The following is a 6000-nucleotide window of genomic DNA, read 5'->3' on the forward strand; positions in this document are numbered from 1 at the left end:
GCTTAAAATACCTATCCTACAATTTATTGACATATTCTATGAATATTAAACCAAAGCCAAAGCATTCCTTCAATTAGAAATCGAATGGACTGGAGCCCCTAGGTTTTTATAGTTATATAACTTTGGCATGGTAAAGTAGCATCACATGAATGGGTCATGACAAGAATAAAACCACCAGTTTTTTTATGGGTAAAAAATAAAAGTTGAATTGTGGTACAGTCTAACCTTTCAGAGCTCAAGTACAGCAGTCAAATCTCTTTGGATCGTTTGTGTTACACACATATTAAACATAATACAATAAGTATACACACATAATAAGTGTATTGAGCAAAGTAGAAATTGCTTTTTGATCAGATGATTAAAGGATATCAGATTGTTGGGGCAGCTTTATTATCCTGCCTTTATGCTGTCAATTATTTGCTCAGTAGGTTATGTCAGTCAGAAGTTCAACTGTGTTTTAAGAAGTGAGTTCAACTGAAAGATTATCTGAGGTGGTTGTTTTAGAGCACGAAAACGCTCATAAATGCTCATTTTATGGCACTGTGAATCAGCTGAATGGCCATCAACCTTTAACCCCAAAACTCTCATATCAAATCAATCATGTAACCTCTATCTTTGATTAAACTCATGGCAGGTAAATAGTAAAACTGCTTAGGCCAGATTTAAACACAAAATGTCATTTTATATGGAAAAAGAGAAGAAAATATCCAAAATTCACATTGGTTTGTAAAGCTCAACCAAAGTTAAAAAGCATTTTGATAAAGACACGAAGATGAAGAATAACAGCAATATACAAAAAACAATACTGCATTGAACAAAACGAAAGTCAAGCTAAATTAAATTAAATTTGGCATTACTGATGAAAGACATTTTCTAAAAAGTTTTTTTTTTTTACATATATATATGAATGGGTCATGTTTCATGTTTCGGATGGCCATGGTGTGTTGGAAAAAACAAGGGATCAAAGGTTTAGTCACACCCATGCCAAAAGGCAGTTGGCAGATTCAAGGAAACTGAGTTTTTACCCGCATCTATTTACAAGTGTGGGAATGTAAAGTTATTTCTCCAAAATGTTCACCATGAGATTGAAGAAGTTGCTACCCTCAGTGTTCATAATTTCCCTTGTGCAGTCAGGCTTACCCTCTTTTAGGTCTGAACGCATGAATTGCACAGTAGTACAAGGAGAATTTGGCTAATTTTTACATCACAGTCTGATTATAGGTCTTAAGAGGGTGGTTAACACAGGATAATAAAGATTTTAAGTTACCAACGTTGTGGTTTTGTTTCTCTTTCAGATTTGAAAGTTGGTGCTTATACAACTCAAGCTCTGAATTATTCAAATAATTTCTTAATTTAAAAAAGTAAAGAAATATAAATATCTAGCTTTTAGTTTCGTAAGGCACTTTGTTAATTGCAATCCACAAAGACATAGGAAGCACGTCATGCTAATATAGGAAACATAACTCGATGGTGCGAAACGATAAGCACATCTTGATAAGAAACTGAAATGTTATTTCCTTTTGCACCACACTGAATTTTCCACTACCCGTCTCTTGGCTCTCTCACTTCTCTCCTGTTTTAATAAAGCAGCACAAAAAAACTGCATTCATACACTGTTTTAAAAAAAGTCTTCCTCTTTTTCTGGTAATTCAAACCTAAAACAAAAGCAATTCTGGGAAGTCATAATATAATTAGCAATGAAACAACTCTTTTCTCCATCTACAAATTTCCCTGTGAAGTACTGTAACATTAATGTAAGAGTAAGCAGGACAACACAACCCATTCATACTTATCCCTGCATTAAAGGAATATTTCACCCACTGACACAAATTATTTGAACACCCTGTAATAAATAAAGATAAAATAGTCACACCTCAGAAAAAGCAGAAGTGCTTACGTGATGGAAACAAATTGACATTTCCTAAGAGACCAGACATAACAAAACCTTTCATAAACCACTGTAAGAATATGTGTACTGCAAGTTTACAGTGTTTTAACAATTAATTAAATGTAAATATGCTTATAAATTAGAAAAGAAAATATATTACATCATGTAAAGATAAAAAAAGTGGATTTAAATATATATATTTAAAAAATATATTCATTAATATACAAAAAAAGTCAAAGTGTCGCTCAAGTGATGCACCTGAGCTCCTTTGCTAGGTTTTCATCCTAAATGATACTGATGTCATCCATAACCCAGGAGAACAGTAGAAGTGATGAATAATTATAATAATACCCATAAACTCTGATGGCTTGTACTGTTCTCATTGAAACTCTTATGAAATAAAGATGAGAAAGGCATCTTAACAAAAACCTCCTCCATCCACCTTTAACAGTCTTTGTAAAAAAAAAAAAAAAATAGTGGACACTGCAGATCACTTGTTCTTACGGACCTCAGAGTACACACATTCATCTTGTGTGGGAACAACAGATGACTGAGGTCGCCTTGAAAAGTTGACCTGGCCATACTCCACCTCTGTCTCTTCCCTCCGATGCATCTGCCTCCCCTGCCGCTGCACAACATTGACTTCAGCATAGGTCAGTTCTTGCCCATCTTCTTCTTCTGCAGAGTGGAAGGAGGAACACATTAAACACTGCCTGAGTGCACATACTAAAGTTCAAACATTGGATTATAAATTATTTAACATTTTGGGCAGTAGATTTTAAAGGATTGATATCTCTCTGCTTTTTGTATATTGAATATGAAGTGATAGCCTGGGAGACAGTTAGCTTAGCATAAAGACTGGACACAGCCAGTCTGACTCAGTCAAAAAGGTTCAAAAGAAATACTTCCGCCACTAAAGTTCACAAATTAAGAGGATATAATGTGAATGACTGAACTTTATAGGTGTTTGCTGTTTCGCCTTTTTCCTTTTTGCTAAGCTAATGCTGATATTTAATGAGTATATGACTGATATCAATCTTCTCATCTAACTCTCAACAAGAAAGCGAATCAGTCAATTTCCTAACATGTCAATCTATTCTTTTAAGTAGCCACAAATAATCTATGAGTGGTGGAGAAATAAACGTTGTACCTTTAGGTTTGTTGCTTTGTTTTTTCCTTTGAGAGCAGACAACTGCCACCCCCATGATTAACAGAATAACCAACGCTGTGAGGACTCCACCAATTATTGGCAGATGAGTTGCTATAGTGATAAAAGACACAAGAGACAAACAGATCTGTCAGTAACCAAAGTAATTAAAGTTATTAATGACTTAATGGTGTTTTTTATGTAGACATAAACGAAACAAAAAGAGAAAATGACATAAAGGAATCCACTGCAGCAGAGTTAGTTTTCACTTACTAATGCACCATGGGTCATCTTTGTTGCAGCTGGTTTGATTGGAGGGTGTGATATTAGTGGAGGGTCTAATTGACACTGTCTCCTTACCCTCAGTGGAGGTCTGAAGGTCTGTGCTCGTGATTGGAGGTGTTGTTGGCTCAATACACAGGGTGTTATTGGCTTCGTACACCCACTGTGATATGTTTGTCCCATTGGATGAGGTACAGTTGATGAATTTGAAGCCTAAAGGCAAACAAAAAGATCAACAGTGAATAATGTACATTATGATCATTAATTATCAAGTTGATTTCTAGTTACGTTGTGTCTCACCACAGGTAGATATGTTCTCTGCTTTCGAGACACTACTGATGTGATTCCTGACCGAGCAGACCAGGAGTCCTGACACATCTTGTTTCAGAGTGATGATGTTGGTCTCATTACTTCCAGAGATGAGCTGATGGTCTGTCAGTGTGTGTCCATTCAGAGTCCAGTTGTACTGAGGACTGTCTCCTCCCTCAGAGGAGCAGGACACGCTCATCTCTCCCTGGGACAGACACTCAGAGGCCAGACGGACTGAGGACACAGGAGCTGAGAGACACACACACAGATTACTTTTGTTTAATGTGGCCATAAACATATTCAGTGTTTACAATGTAAATCCATATAGAGAAGTACAGAATTAAAAGCTTCAGGAAGTGCAGCTTTAAACTGTAGTTATGTAACAGCAGAAGACTTTGAGTATTTCATCTGAAATATTTTATATTTTTTATAAAGGTAAAATGAAGAAATAGTATTTGTATTGTAGTATGTGTGGAAGTGTTGTTTCATTTTCCAACATGTATTTTGAATTATTTTATCTTTATTTCAAATGATATATCTTTTGGTTTATTGTTAATAATACAAATTAAATTGTAAGTTATTTACCTTGAATAGACAACTGAAGAGTCCGCTGTTCTGATTCCTTTCCATTTGAATCAATGATTTTAAGTTCATATTCAGCACCATCAGACCAGTTCAGATTATTTATCCTAAATGTTCCATTACTGGGAGTAAAGACAGATCTGTTCCCCATCAGATTAGACAAAATCTTATTTTTTTTCACATCAAGTATTATTAATGTTTTGTTTTTATGCCATTTGTATCTCAGTATTTCTGAGGCGTTGTCCATCAGCTGGATCACCACAGTTCCTCCCAGAGCTCCATAACACTGAGCTCCATCCTGTCTGCCGTCACAGTGACTTTCAACACCTGGAAACATAGAAAAATACATTATTAAAAAATGTTATTATCACAAATGTGATAACTGAATTAACAACCATGATAATATTTTATATAAACTCATGTTTTAAAACAGAAACAGCTCTGTCTGTCTCAGACCACAGTTAGTGTTACACAGGTCTGTTAGTTAATAGTTTATTTAACTGTAGAGCATTTTGTCATTTAGATTAGTCTAGTGTTACTAAATTAACCTCATATATTCATCACAAACTCATTTTGTATGTTTTTACACATATACAAAGCTTTATTCTTTCAGATCTAAACTTTTCCAAAAATAGTAAATTATATATTTATGGGGAATTTGTATAAAATGATCCACAACACATCTTAAGTTAAACCCTCATTAATTCCTGTAGTGCTTCCATTAAAACACACACACACACAGTTAGTAAGAGCATGATATAATTGAGTGTGTTTTTGTTTATTTTATTAATACTTTTTAACTTAAATGTCTGAATCCTCAAGAAAGAAGTTGCCTACGTTCACCCTAAAAGTATCATTTAAAACATTCACCTTTAGTATCTAACAACTGTCATTTTTACTGTTGAATTTTTATATTTATTAAAAACCTGATGGACCAAGGACAAACAGAAACATCAGTTTCAAATTGCTGCAGCTGTCAATTGACTCTACGACTGCATTTATATTTAGAAGCGATCAAGAAACCACGGATGGTTTCTAGTCTGTTTGAGCTGCATTGCACATCACTGAAAAGCTTCTCACTGTACTTGATCCTACAACTGCATAAAAAGTCATATCTGCATGACATGTTACTCACAAAATGTTAAATCCAATATTAACATGTCAGATAGTGAAACAGCTCACCATGAGAGACTCCCAGCAGCATCACCAACAATCCAACCACAGCTTTCATGTCTCCTCACTGTTCAGCCTCTGTTGACCCAGTCAGCAGCTTTCTTACAAACGTCTTTACTTTATTCAGTAAAAAACATAACAATCCTACATCGATCAGCCTGAAATACAATCATGTATGTAATTACCCTCAGAGGAGAATGTGTGGAAACTTTGACCAAGCAGAGCGTCGTTTATATTCATCTTTTTAGAGGCAGAGAGGGGAAAAGGAAGTGGTTCTTTGTGTCACTTCTCTTTTTAGCTCCAACATGACAGAGAGCCTTCGTATGTGTGTGTTGGACTCTGTGGAAGAAAAAGAAATGTCCCTCCTTCCTACTGAAAAAAAAGATTTGAGACTGAAAAGCTGACTTTTCCAATAGAAAAGTCCAATATATAATCAATAGTCACAAAAATACATCATATTATGTTCAAGTGAAACTGTGAAACTTGTTGTCTCTCTATATCACCATTTAGACAAAATAAGTATATATATTACATATTGTAGCACATAATGCTCATCTCAAAATCAATGATAAGTCAGATTTAATTGAAACATGCTGTCTCCACCTCTCAAATGTCCTCG

This window comes from Scomber japonicus, chromosome 8 (genome assembly GCF_027409825.1).
Source record: "Scomber japonicus isolate fScoJap1 chromosome 8, fScoJap1.pri, whole genome shotgun sequence".
Classification (NCBI taxonomy): domain Eukaryota; kingdom Metazoa; phylum Chordata; class Actinopteri; order Scombriformes; family Scombridae; genus Scomber; species Scomber japonicus.